Below are 14,879 nucleotides of genomic sequence, written 5' to 3' on the forward strand. Positions count from 1 at the left end.
GGGATCTGTGGTCCGTTGCTTTGGGTCAGTGTCTTGCAGCTGGCAGGCAGGGACAGGGGCTTGTGCATAGCTGGGATGGGGTGGACCTGCTGGGTGAGCATTGCCGCAAGGTATACCAGCTCTAATCCCGCTGATAATTTCCCACTTAAAGGCTTACCACCACAAAGCCCAGGGCAGCAATGCTGATGTGGGGCTAGAATGTGGGAAAGAGACCATTCTAAAGACCAGGGGTAGGGGTCGGGGTGGCAGGGGGAGGGTAGAGGAGGTGCTGGTTCTGTGTTTCTGTGCCTTCTTTCCCAAGGCTGAGCGTTCTTGGTTCTCTCTCTTGCCCCTGGTTTCTTGATGTGGTTCAGCGCTGAGCTTATCCTGGATGGGAATGCAGACTCTAGCGGGGCATTCTCTGTGGGAATGACAAGAAAACAGGGAGCCCCCTGGAGATTATGAGGCACCAGTGTTACTCCACAGAATAATGAGAAGCTTTCTGTTCTGAGGAAGTAGGATTTAAGAAAAAAATCTGAATGAAGGAAGGGATAGAGACTGAGATACACATAAGAAGACAATGGCTTAGGACTGGTTCTTGGCCCTTTCCTTCATCCCAGGACTGTGGGAGAAAGAAGAATTTCCCCAGGTGGAGTAAAGTTACGGCAGACCTTTTTCACGGTCAGGATTAGATCCAGAGTAACCATTTGGAGAACTGGCCTCCCTCTCAGATCCAGGCTTTTTTTTTTTTTTTTTTTTGGTCTCTTTAGGACCACACCTGCGGCACATGGAAGTTTCCAGACTAGGGGTCGAATCAGAGTTACAGATGCTGGCCTACACCACAGCCACAACAATGCGGGATCTGAGCCACGTCTGCAACCTACACCACAGCTCACGGCAATGCCAGATCCTTAATTCACTGAGCAAGGCCAGGGATCTAACCTGAATCCTTATGGATGCTAGTCAGATTCATTTCCTCTGAGCCACAATGGAAACTCCAGATCCAGGGTTTTGAAACTGGGGAGACAGGGGGTGCAGACCCTGGACCACAGAATTCTTCAAAATGTCACCTCTTGGAGTTGGGGAATTGAAAGTGTAAGTTTAAGAGGAGATATCTTCCCCTCAGAGGCAGGGCCCCTGATGGACATGTCTTGGGAACTGGCCAGACTAAAGGGTTTGTCTCTGACTCCTATGAAAAGACACACGCTTTGGGGATGAAGAGAGGACAATATGGCTCAAGCTCCCCAGTAAACTCTGAGCCACAGTCCTTCTCAGAGAAGTTCAGACTTTGTATATACCATGCAACTTAGCCTTTCTGCCCCTACCCCAACAGAAATGATGACAAGGAGATACCAAGCAAGAGCCTCCAACAAAGATGGTGCAAATTGGGCCTGAGCTAAAGAACCACAAGGGCTGGAAGGGGTTGTCCAGACAATCATGCTGTAGGATCTGAATCTGGAACTGAGTTTTCAGGATAGAGCCATTGATAATAAAAAAAGATTTTATATCCTTCTGGACAGAAGTGGGGGCTAACAGGAGAAAGTAGCACAATGCTGGTAGGGAGCTCAGGCAGGCAGACAGGATGGCGGGTCAGCATAGAGCCCAGAGTAGGAGAAATAGGTGGGCAGGCTGGGGTCATGGGGGCCTTCCTGGCTGCATTAGTTTTCTATTGCTTCTATGACAAATTACCAAAAATTTGGTGGCTTAAACACTGCAAATTTATTACCTTACGAACTTGACAAGTCAGACGTTTGACACAGGCCTAAGTGGGCTAAAATCGAGGGGTCGCCAGGGCTGTGCTCCCGTCTGGAGGCTGCTCAGTTTTTCCAGCTTCTGGCAGTTGCCCTGATGGAATCTAAACCTGGAAGTTATATTTGCACTGCTCCTGGCTCATTCAATTCCCTAACCCTTCAGCATCTTAGTTCCCAAGCATGGTGAAAGATTCTTAGGATGTTCACTTCTGGAGCCTCCTGCCTGTGGTACCAAGAGTCTGACATGGAGATATGAGACCCTTAGGGATGGGACCAGCACCCCTGGTATTGCTGAATAAGAGACCCAAACAGCTAAAATATCTTATAACCTTATGTTGAATCCGTGATTAAGTACTTACCATTTTTTTCCATATAACCCAGGGCAGCACTGTATGTGGTTGCTTTAGGACTGGAAAGAGAGAATGGGTTCTATGTGGGTTCAGATGAGAACAGTTGTCTTGCTGTCCCTTGGTCCCCAGGATGAGGGGATCTGATTCTGCCTACTCTCTTCTAACCTTAAGAGTCCTGCTGGCTTTCAGAACTGAGCAGGGATGGATAAAAAACTGCAGATTCCAGCAGAGCACTCTTTGTAGGAATGACAAAGGAAAGCAGGGAGACCCTTGGGGGCTTAGATAATGCAGATGTTCAGATGTTATACTTAAACTAACACCCAGAGGCAGGGGGAAATGTCCCAAATGTCCCTCTTATGTCTCCTGAGCTCGCAAATCAGGTGTGTGTGCATGAGGTAGGTCTAGTTTTGGAATCTGGAATTTACATAATACTTCTTCACCAAGGATTCACTAAATAAATACACCCCACTTTCGTCATGAGTAAAATAGAGATACTAGTATCTTCCCCATAAGGTTGTTTTCAGAATTAAATGATAAATTGTATGTAAACCACTAGTATACATCTACCTGGAGCATAGAAGAATGTGTGTGTGTGTAAGTATTCCTAAGTTAAATGAGCTTCGGTTTGCTTAGTAGAAGATGTCCTTTTCCAGCCCTTCCTGCCTGTTGGCCTCTCTGGCCATCTGTCCCAATGTTACAGATTGAAGGAGAGTCTGAAGTTGCAGGGAGGCCAGTGGTGAAGTTCTCCTTTCTCCCCTACCTCCTGTGAGACTGACTGCCCTTGGCACCCCCTCAACTGTCGTAAACACTGAAGTTGTCATAGCCACACACTTAGGCTCATGGAGTAAGCGCTCATCATACCCAGAGAGAAATGCTTACTTTTGGTTATAGATAAGGACAATCCACATTCATTCATATGGTATTTGTTGAGCACCTACTTTGTGCCCAAATGCCACTTACTCAACTCAAACCATCTGTCTTTGATTGTGAACCTTTTGTGGGTGGAGTGATCCTCAAAAGTATATTTTTGAGCCTCAGAATCTCAGAGTTGGTAAGATCCTTAGAGATTCTTTTGGTCACCCGCTACCCTGTGCATCCGACTCCCCTGAAAGCAATTCTTTCCACCCTACAGAAGGCTGATCCAGCAGTCAGGAGTTCCTCAGCATTCATCTCAGATGAGCTAGTAAATTGCTCTGTGATTTTTTTTTTTTTTTTTTTTTTTTTTTTTTTTTTTTTTTTTTTTTTTTTTGCTTTTGTCTTTTTGCTGCTGTTGTTGTTGTTGCTATTTCTTGGGCCGCTCCCGCGGCATATGGAGGTTCCCAGGCTAGGGGTCCAATCGGAGCTGTAGCCACCGGCCTACGCCAGAGCCACAGCAACTCGGGATCCGAGCCGCGTCTGCAACCTACACCACAGCTCACGGCAACGCCGGATCGTTAACCCACTGAGCAAGGGCAGGGACCGAACCCGCGACCTCATGGTTCCTAGTCGGATTCGTTAACCACTGCGCCACGACGGGAACTCCTGCTCTGTGATTTTAAGCAGCTCCTCAGTCTGTCACATGTAAATGTCCTTGTGGAAGACACTTTCCTTCACTGACAGCCTCTGGCCCGAATCAGTCTTACTAGTCATCGTAATCTCTTGGCCTTTCGCTTCCAGATTTGGCACTTTCTTTGCCCCAGCCCCTCCCAATCTCTCTCTATCCTCCCTCCCTCCCAATCTCTCTCTCTCCTCTCTCCCTCCCTCCCTCTCTCTCCATCTGTTGATCTCTCTGTCTCTCTTTCTCCCGTCTTTCCCTTTACTTTAAAAATAGTTATTGCACTCACAAACATCCGGAAAACCCACAACCTTGGGTGTGTATGTCATGCTTTAAAAAAAATCCAGATGGTTCAGCTGAACTTAAATATAGAAAGTAACACGTGGAATTATTTTCCTTTTTAAATTACCTTTGAATATGAATAACGGGTTTCAGAAGGAAAACACAGGTCCCAAGATACTAAAAGACTGTTAAATTTAACTACATAAGAAATATTTATGCATGAAAAATATACATTAAAAATAAAAACATGAAATACAGGTTTATTTTATTTGTATATAAATGTTGCTTCTAAACTGCTATGCTCACTAAAGACAAACAGAGGGTTTTTTTTTTAATATTTTCTTTCATATTATCTTCCATCATGTTCCAACACAAGAGATTGGACATAGTTCCCTGTGCGTTATAGTGAGACCCCCTTGCTTATCAATTCCAAATGTAACAGTTTACATCTACTAGCCTCAAACTTCCCATACATCCCACACCATCCTCTGACAACCAGAAGTCTGCTCTCCATGTCTGTGATCTGTTTCTGTTTTGCAGATAGGTTAATCTCTGCCATATTTTGTATTCCACATATAAGTGATATAGTATATTTGTCTTTCTCTTTCTGACTTACTTAACTTAGTATGAGAATCTCTAGTTCCATTCATTTTGCTGCAAATGGCATTAGCTTGTTCTTTTTTATGGCTGAGTAGTATTCCATTGTATTTACATACTGCATCTTTTTCATCCATTCATCTGGTTGGTGGACATTTGTTTCCATGCCTTGGTTATTGTGAATAGTGTTGCAATGACATAGGGGTGCATGTATGTTTTCAATGAATGTTTTGTCTGGATATATATCCAGTAGTAGGTTTGCTGGATCATATGGTAGTTTTATATTTAGTTTTCTGAGAAACCTCCATATTGTTTTCCATAATGGTTGTACCAATTTACATTCCCACCAACAGTGTAGAAGGATTCACTTTTCTCCACTAGCATTTGTTATTTGTTGACCTTTTAATGATGGCTATTCTGACTGGTATAAAGTGGTAACTCATTGTAGTTTTGATTTCCATTTCTCTAATAATTAGTGAAGTTGAGCATTTTTTCATGTGCCTACTGGCTAACTGTATGGCTTCTTTGGAGAAATATCTATTTAGGTCTTCTGCCCATGTTTTGTTCGGGTTGTTTTTTTTTGTTGTTGTTCTTGTTGTTGAGTTGTATGAGTTGTTTGTATATTTTGGAGATTACCCTTTGTCTGTTGCATCATTTGCAAATATTTTTTCCCATTCTGTGGGTTGTCTTTTCATTTTTTTACTGGTTTCCTTTGCTGTGCAAAAGCTCTTGAGTTTAATAAAGTCTCATTTGTTCATTTTTTGTTTTTATTGACAAAAAAAACCAACAAAATGTTGGATCAAACAATATGTTATGATTTATGTCAAAAGGTGGTATGCCTATATTTCCTTTAGAAGTTTTATCATATTTGGCCTTATTTTTAGGTCTTCCATCCATTTTGAGTTTATTTTTGTGTATGTTGTTAGAGAGTGTTATAATTTCATTCTTTTACATGTGGCTTTCCAGTTTTATAAGCATCACTATTGAAGAGACTTTCTTCCACTGTATGTACCTGCCTCCTTTGTTATAGATTAGTTAGCCATAGGTGCTTGGGTTTATTTCTGGGCTTTCTATCCTGTTCCATTGATTTATATTTCAGGCCCTTAGAAGTGGTGTGCACCTATGAGGAGGTGGAGTTGCAGGTTTCTCCTAGGGGCAGGGGCCTGGGCAGTGCCAGTGACCATCCAGGAGGTGAGGGTGTTTTGTTTGTTTGTTTGTTTTGTTTTGTTTTGTTTTTTTGTGCCAGTACCATATTGTTTTGATAACTGTAGTTTTGTAGTATAATCTGAAGTCAGGGAGCCTGATTCCTCTAGTTGTGTTTTTCTATTTCAATATTGCTCTGGCTATTCAGGGTCATTTGTGTTTCTATACAAATTTTAAAATATTTTGTTCTAGTTCTGGGAATAATGTCCTTGGTAATTTGATAGGGATTGCATTAAATCTGTAGATTGCCTTGGGTAGTATAGTCATTTTGACAATATTGATTCTTTCAATCCAAGAACATGGCATATCTTTCCATCTATGTGTTGTCTTTGATTTCTTTCATCAGCATCTTATAGTTTTCAGAGTATAGATCCTTTGTCTCTTTGTAGGTTTATTCCTGGGTATTTTATTCTTTTTGATGTGATGGTAAATGGGATAGTTTCCTTAATTTCCCTTTCTTTCTTTTTTCTTTTTTTTTTCGTTTCTTTTTTCTTTCTTTCTTTCTTTTTTTTTTTTTTTTGTCTTTTTGCCATTTCTTGGGCCGCTCTCGCGGCATATGGAGGTTCCCAGGCTAGGGGTCGAATCAGAGCTGTAGCTGCCGGCCTACACCAGAGCCACAGCAATGCAGGATCCGAGCCACATCTGCAACCTACACCACAGCTCATGGCAACACCAGATCCTTAACCCACTGAGCAAGGCCAGGGATTGAACCCGCAACCTCCTGGTTCTTAGTTGGATTCGTTAACCACTGAGCCATGATGGGAACTCCTAATTTCCCTTTCTGATCTTCCATTGTTAGTATACAGAAATGCAATTGAATTCTGTGTATTAATTTTGTATTGTGCAACTTTACCAAATTCATTAATGAGTTCTGACAGTTTTCTGGTAGTGTCTTCAGGATTTTCTAGGTATGATATGTCATTTGCAAGCAGGGATAATTTTACTTTTTTTTCCATTTTGGATTCCATTTATTTCTTTTTCTTCTCTGATTGCTATGGCTAGGACTTCCAAATCTATGTTGAATAGTAGTGGTGAAAGTGGACATCCTTGTCTTTTTCCTGATCTTAGTGGAAATGCTTCCAGTTTTTTACCATTGAAAATAATGTTAGCTGTGGGTTTGTCATGTATTGCTTTTATTATGTTGAGGTAGTTTCACTTTATGCCCACTTTTTGGAGGGTTTTATCAGAAATTGGTGTTAAATTCTGTCAAAAGCTTTTTCTGCATCTATTGAGATGATCATATTTTTTTTCCTTCAGTTTGTTAATGTGGTGTATCACACTGATTGCTTTGCAGATATTGAGGGATCCTTATATCCCTGGGTAAATGCCACTTGGTTATTGTGCATGATCCTTTTAATATATATTTGGATTCTGTTGGCTAATATTTTGCTGAGGATTTTTGCTTCTATGCTCATAAGCGATATTAGCCTGCAGTTTCCTTTTTTTTTCATGGTATCCTTGTCTGGTTTTGGTATCAGGGTGATGGTAGCCTCATAGAATGAGTTTGGGAGTGTTCCTTCCTCTTCAATTTTTTGGGAAGTTTTCCAGAAGAATAGGTGTTAACTCTTCTCTGAATGTTTGATATAATTCACCTGTGTTTCCATCAGGCCTGGATTTTTTTTTTGTCTTTTTGCCTTTTTCTAGGGCCACACTTGTGGCATGTAGAGGTTCCCAGGCTAGGGGTCAAATCAGAGCTGTAGCCACTGGCCTATGCCAGAGCCACAGCAACGTGGGATCCAAGCCACGTCTGCAACCTACACCACAGCTCACGGCAACACCGGATCCTTAACCCACTGAGCAAGGCCAGGGATTGAACCCACAACCTCATGGTTCCAAGTTGGATTTGTTAACCACCGCACCATGATGGGAACTCCCCTGGATGTTTGTTTTTTGGAAGTTTTAAAATCACATTTTGAATTTCAGTACTTGTGATTGGTTCTGTTCATATTTTAAGTTCCTTCCTGGTTAAGTCTTGATAGGTTGTACCTTTGTAAGAATCTGTCCATTTCTTCTAGATTGTCCATTTTATTGGCATATAGTTGCTTATAGTAGTTTCTTATGATGCTTTGTATTTCTTTGTGTCGGTTGTAATTTCACTTTTTAGTTTATAATTTTATTCATTTGAACCCTCTCCCTTTTTTTCTTGATGAGTCTGGTTAAGGGTTTATCAATTTTGTTGATCTTTTCAATGAATCAACTTTTGGTTTCATTGATCTTCTCTATAATTTTCTTTGTCTCTATTTCATTTATTTCTGCTCCAATGTTCATGATTTCTTTCCTTCTACTAATTTTGGGCTTTGTCTGTTCTTCCCTCTCTAGTTGTTTTAGGTGTAAGGTTAGATTGTTTATTTGAACTTTTTCCTCTTCCCTGACATAAGATTGTATTGCTATAAACTTTCCTCTCAGAACTGCTTTTTCTGTGTTCTGCAGGTTTTGGGTTGTTTGTCCCAAGTTTGTTGCTTGCCTATTTTTGTTGTCCTTTTTCTCTAAATATCTCTTGATTTCCTTGAAGATTGATTAGTCCTTCATTAGCATATTGTTTAGCTTCCAGGAGTTTTTTTTTTTTTAATTTCATTTTGCTATTTTTTTTTCTTGCAGTTGATTTCAAGTCTCATAGCATTGTGGTTGGAGAAAGTGCTTGAAATAATTTCACCTTTTTAAAATTTACCAAAGTTTGATCTGTGACCTAAAGTGGAGACTGTTCCATGTGCACCTGAGAAGAATATTTATTTTTCTGCTTTGGGATGGAATGTTATGTAAATATCAATGAGGTCTATCTGGCCTATGGTGTCATTTAAGGCCTGTGTTTCCTTGCTGATTTTCTGTCTGGATGATCTGTCCATTGAGGGATAGTCCCTCACTATTATTATGTTGCTGTTAATTTCTTCTTTTATGGCTGTCGGCAGTTGCCTTATATATTAGGTACATATATATTTACAACTGGTATATCTTCTTCTTGGCTTGATCCTTTGATCATTATACTGTTCTTCTTTGTCTCATGATTTTCCCTTAAAGTCTATTTTGTGTGATATGAGTATTGTTACTCCTGCTTTCTTTTGATTTCCATTTGCATGTAGTGGAAGTGGAACTGGCTACCACACCCCCTCCTGCTACCAGGTAGCTCTCAGAATGATTTTCTGTAGCTGGCAATGTCAGCAACTGCTCCTACAGTCCCTCCCTTTGTTGAGGAGGCTCTTGGGACTGCTCTCTGTGGCTGTAGAGGCAGGTGACTTTCTGTAGTCACTTCCCCCCCTTTTTTGGCCACTCTAGGTAGCATTCTCTGTAGCCCCAAGGGTTGGGGCTGCTCTCTAAACATTGCTGAAAGGTCTTCTCTATAGCTGCAGCCAATGGCACAGTGGCACAGTGTGCAGCCAATGGCACAGTGCTCCCTGTAGCCACTGCGAAGTAAAACATGCACCAGTGGGCCATTCTTGGCGCCTTTGGCTAGAAGTGCAATTTATGCTGCTTCTATTGTCCCCTGCTTGGTTGTTGGCAGGAATCAGAGAGCTTGTGCTATTCCTGAGATCACTCTGCTGACCTGCCAGGCCATTTGTGACTCCTGGGCAGTGTATGCTCTTTCCAAATTCACTGTGCCCGTTCACCAGGCCTTTTGTGGCTCTCTGCCTGCTCACCAGCCCTCTCAGGATTCCTGGACCTTTTGTGCTACTTCTGAAATAACTTTGCCCACCCCTGCGCCTTTCTGGCTCTCCACCCACCCACCAGGGTTTTCTGTGACCCCTGAACCCTTTGCACTATTTCTGATTTCACTTAGCCAGCCTACTGGGCCTTTCACAGTTAGCTTGCCAGACACCAGATCTTTCATGACTCTCAGGACCATTTGCACTGTTCCTGAATTCACTTTGCCCACTCGGCAGGTCACTGCTCTATGCCCACACACTGGGCCATCCTTGACTCACTAAGCCTCTGGGATTGCAATATCTCTGCGATCACTCTGCCTGGTGTGCTTCAATGCTCCCACATGTGTTTCAGGGCTCCCCTGCTCAGCCCTGGGCATAGGTTGTGGAGCCCGTGCTATTCCAGAGTATTTCCACCAGTTCAAGAGTTCTCTCCACTTGCTCCACATTCTCTGCAGCCTCAAGGGTGGAGGGCTGCTCCCCAACTCCTGCTAAGCGGCAGCTGCTTGAGGGTAGATCATGGAGCTGAAGGCATTGGTGTCTTGCAGTCTAGGACCACTCGCTAAGGCTGTGGTGGTGGATCCTGCCCCTTCCCTCTAGCACCACCTAACACTGGCGCCTAGCCTCTAAGCCCAACCAGGTTTCCTCAGTTTACAGCCTCAAATGTGGTCCCTCTAGAATTTAGTCCTTCTAGGCTGTTTCCATGCTACCAATATCAGGTTTTCCCCATGTAGCCAGCCCCCAACTCTCTCTCTGAGTCTGATTCCGAAGCCAAAGTTTCAGTTCCCAACCTCTACCTGCACCAGCCTATGGTTTGGAAGTGCAGGGAGGTGACACTGACCATTTGTAGTCAGCTATTTCTGTTTAATTGCTTCACACCAATTGCTGTGTTCTCCTCCAATGCTCTGAAGTGCCTCCTCTGTTCAGGCTGATCTTGCTGGTGGGGGTACTTCCCAGAGTGCAGGAGTTTTTCCTCTTTCCAGCTGCCTCCTAAGGGCAAAGGTCCTGACCTGCTTCATTGTTCCTTTCTCTTTTTCTTCTTTCTTTTGTCCTACTCAGTTTTGTGAAGTTTTTCTTACTCTGTCAGAATCCTGGGGTCTTTTGTCAGCATTCAGCAAATTTTCTGTGTAAATAGTTCCAAATATAGATGGATTTTCAAGTATTTGTGGGAGTAGGTGAGACTCATGTCCTACTCCCCCATGGCCATCTTTTAAAACACTGAAAACAGTCAACTTATTTAAAATTAACAACTGGAAATTTAACAATAATATTTTTAAATTTTTATTTATTTAATTTGATTTTTGATATTTTCATGGCTGCACTTGTGGCATATGGTAGTTCCCAGGCTAGCGGTAGAACCATAGCTGTAGTTGCCGGTCTACACCACAGCTCACAGCAAGGCCAGATCCTTTAACCTACTGAGCAAGGCCAGGGATCAAAACCCCATTCTCATTGATACTAGTCAGATTCTTAACCCAGAGCCACAACCGGAACTCCTAACAATAATATTTTAAAATAACAGTTATATTTCAGACAATATGCTGAAAATATAGTGGACATGGTCTCTTCCCTGATAGAGTATATTTTATGGAAAATATTACCTTACAAAATAACTATATATATATATATACAGTCAAACACACACATCTATAATTGTAGAGAATCATTTTGGAAAAAAAATAAAATTATGTGGTTGCCTTAGGTCTGAGTGTGACCTAGCGACAATTCCTGTTTGGATTGAGGGAGAAGGTGTTTGGGCAGAGGGGGAAGCTGAGCTGAGATGAATTTTCAGCAGAGGCTCCAATCCCACCAGGAGCTCTGGACTGAGGGTGGCTCTTTAGAGTTGTCCTAAATAATGTCCCTAATTGAAACACAGTGTTTGGGCATTTGCACTCCTGCATCCACAGTCACTGGATGCAAGCTGCCTTAGGTGAAGGAGTGTAATCCTGGAAAACATTTATTTTTAGTGAGGGCAGTTTCTGGGGATGGCCTCAGCTGTGGACTGGGGGAATGTCTTCATCCTGAAGACAGTCTGGGTGATGCACACAGAATCTACTACAAGGATATTTAGTAGATTCTGTGTGGGAGCCTGATCATGTCTGTGGTGCAGAGAAAGCTTCAATAAGAGAGTGATCATTAAGTGGTGTCTGGTGTCCACTAAGCCAAGCTGGTGTCCACTAGGCAAAGATGAGTGACTTTAATGCATGATGCTCCCTTTCTTAGAATGCTCTGAATGAGAATTTCTGATTTAAAATTTATGTCAGTTGGGTCTGACAGAAGGTTTAGCTTTGCAGAAGTTTTCCATGATCAAAGATAATGAAAGGAGAGTCTGGGTGGGGGGTACCATTGAAAACTAGTGATCTTGCTCCATTTCAGTTTCATTGTGCCTTCACTTTGGGCAAGGTGGAAATGAGAAAAACCAGAGAGCATGGACATTGGTACTCTGACATTTCAGATGAAGAAACCCAAGCTAGAGGGCTGAGAGCTCACATTGAATAAACACAGCTAATAAATATGAAAAGGAATTAGCATTTAAGTTCCTGGTTCCAATTTCAAGGATTTATCCATGATCTTACACTATTTTGAGATCCTTTCACTTTCAGCATAATTGTGCACTTTAAGATTGTGCTGTCAGTGTTATCAGCTATACTGGGTGGAGAAACTGTCTTCCTTTTTTACAAAGCACAATTTCGGTTCCCTTCAGAGATGTTTGCAGGAATTAACTGAAGAGTTGCTAGAACTTGGCCAAAAAGACATCTCTGTATGGGAGTTACTTATCACACTCTGACATCCATTAAATTTACTTAAACCCCCTCCTCCTGTGTTATTTTCAGTCCCACTGTTCCTACATCCAACCCAAAGCCAGATTCTATTTATTTTTTTCCCATCCTGTAGGTTGTCTTTTTGGTTTCTTTTTAATGGTTTCATTTGTTGTGTGAAAATGCTTGTAAATTTGATCAGGTCCCATTTGTTGATTTTTGTTTTTATTTCTATTGCCTTGGGGGACTGACCTAAGAAAATATTTGTATGATTGATGTCAGAGAATACTTTGCCTATGTTCTGTTCTAAGAGGTTTATGGTGTTATGGCTTATGTTTACATCTTTAAGCCATTTTGAGTTTATTTTTGTGCATGATGTGGCAATGTGTTCTAGTTTCATGGGTTTATATGCAGCTATACAGTGTGCCTAGCACCACTTATTGAAGAGACTGTCTTTTTCCCATTTTATATTTTTCCCTCCTTTGTCAAAGATTAATTGACTATAAGTGTTGGGGTTATTTCTGGGTTCTCTGTTCTATTGATATGTGTGTCTATTTTTATACCAGTACCACACTGTCTTGGTTACTGTAGCTTTATAATATTACCTAAACTCTGAAAGAGTTATGCTTCCTGCTTTTTCCCCCCTGCCCCTGCCTCAGGATTGCTCTGGCAATTCTGGGTCTTTTATGGTTTCATATAAATTTTTGGATTATTTGTTCTAGTTCATCTGTGAAAAATGTCATATGTAATTTGATAGGGATTGCATTAAATCTGTAGATTGTCTTGGCACCTAATGGCCATTTTACTAATATTAATTCTTCAAATCCAGGAGGCATAATTTATCTTTCCATTTCTTTGAATCCTCTTTAATTTCCTTGATTAATGTTTTATATTTCTTAGAATGTAAGTCTTTCACCTCCTTGGTCAGATTTATTCCTGATATTTAATTTCATTGGGTGCAATTTTAAAAGGAATTTTTAAATATTGCTTTTCTAATATTTCATGGTCAGTATACAGAAATACAACTGATTTCTGAATGTTAATGTATCCTGCTATTTTGCTGAATTTGTTTATCAGTTTGAGTAGTTTTTGTGGGGAGTCCTTAGGGTTTTCTATATATAGTATCATGTCATCTGCATTTAGTAACAATTTTATCTCTTCTCTTCCAATTTGGATACATTTTATTTCTTTTGTTTATCTGATTGCTGTGGCTAGGACTTCCAATACTATGTTGAATAAAAGTGGTGAGTGTGGGTATCCTTGTCTTGTTCTCGATTTTAGTGGGAAGGCTTTCAGCTTTTCTCTGTTGAGTATCATATTGACTCTCAGTTTGTCATAAATGGCTTTGATTATGTTGACATATGTTCCCTCTATACCCATTTTGGTAAGAGTTTCTATCATAAATGGATGTCAGATTTTGTCAAATGCTTTTTCTGCATCTATTGAGATGATCATGTGGTTTTTGACTTTTCTTTTGTTAATGTGGTGTATGATATTGATTGATTTGCATGTGTTGAACCATCCTTGTGAACTCGGGTTGACTCCAGCTTGGTCATGGTGTATGAAATTTTTTATGTGTTGTTTGATTCAGCTGGCTGAAATTTTGTTGAGAACATTTGCATCTGTATTCATCAAAGATATTGACCTATGATTTTCTTTTGTGGTAGTGTCTTTGTCTAGTTTTGGTATTAGGGCGATGGTGGCATCCCAGAATGTCTTTGGAAGTGTTCCTTCTTCAATCTTTTGGAAAATAAGGATGGGTATAATTTCTTTGCATGTTTGGTAGAATTTTCCTGTGAAGCTATCTGTTCCTGGACTTTTGTTTGTAAGGAGTGTTTTTATTACATATTCAATTTCATTTCTAGTGATTGGTCTGTTCAAGTCTATTTCTTCTTGATTCAGTTTTGGTGGGCTATATGTTTCTAGAAAATTGTCCACTTCTCTGTTGTCAAATTTGTGAGTATATAATTGTTTATAGCATTCTCTCTCTCTTTTGGCAGTATCCATTGAGATTTCTCCTATTTCATTTTTTATTTTTTTAATTTGGGTCCTCTCTCTCTTTTTTTCTTGGTGAGCCTGCCAGAAGTTTGTCAATTTTGTTTACCCTTTCAAAGAACCAGTTCTTGGCTTTATTGATTTTTTTTCTTTTTTCATTTCTATTTTATTGATTTCATCTCTGATCTTTATGATTTCCTTCCTTCTGATGACTTTAGGGTTTTTTGTTCTTCTTTTTCTAATTCATTTAGGTTGTTGATTAGAGATTTTTCTTCTTTTCTGAGGGAGGCCTGTATTGCTATGAACATCCCTTTAAGAACTGCTTTTGCAGCATCCCCAATATTGCATTGTTGTGTTTTCATTGTTGTTTGTATCCAGATATTTTTTAATTTTCTTTTTGATTTCCTCGTTGACCCATTGGTTTCTTAGTAGCATGTTGTTTAGTCTCTGTGTAGTTAATATAGAAAGTTTTCCAAGCATCATCTCTGAAAGCAATGGCATGAAACTAGAAATCAACTGCAGGAAAATAAATGAGAAACAAACTACATTTATTTTAAATGACAATCTTGCTGTATAGAGTATTATAGGCTGCAAATTTTTCCCTTTTAGAATTTTGAACATATCTTGTCACTCTCTTCTGGCCTGTAGTATTTCTTAAAAAAATCAGTTGATATCCTTATGGAGGTTCACTTATAATTAACTATTAGTTTTTCTTTGGCTGCCTTTAGAATCCTCTCCTTATTTTTGGCCATTTTTATTATAATATGCCTTGGTATAGTTCTGTCTGGGATCAG

At 40.5% G+C, this 14,879-nt stretch overlaps 1 long non-coding RNA gene across 2 annotated transcripts in view; it reads left to right on the forward strand.

Annotated features, from left to right (window-relative positions):
- The window catches only part of LOC106508196 (uncharacterized), a 259,868-nt gene that overhangs the window by 187,272 nt on the left and 57,717 nt on the right, over window positions 1–14,879 (forward strand). The gene's annotated exons all lie outside the window — the stretch shown is intronic.

Source organism: Sus scrofa, chromosome 18 (assembly GCF_054392235.1).
Source record: "Sus scrofa isolate SSC_HxYL_T2T_F1_AM1 chromosome 18, Sscrofa_HxYL_maternal_Yorkshire_Landrace_v2.0, whole genome shotgun sequence".
Classification (NCBI taxonomy): domain Eukaryota; kingdom Metazoa; phylum Chordata; class Mammalia; order Artiodactyla; family Suidae; genus Sus; species Sus scrofa.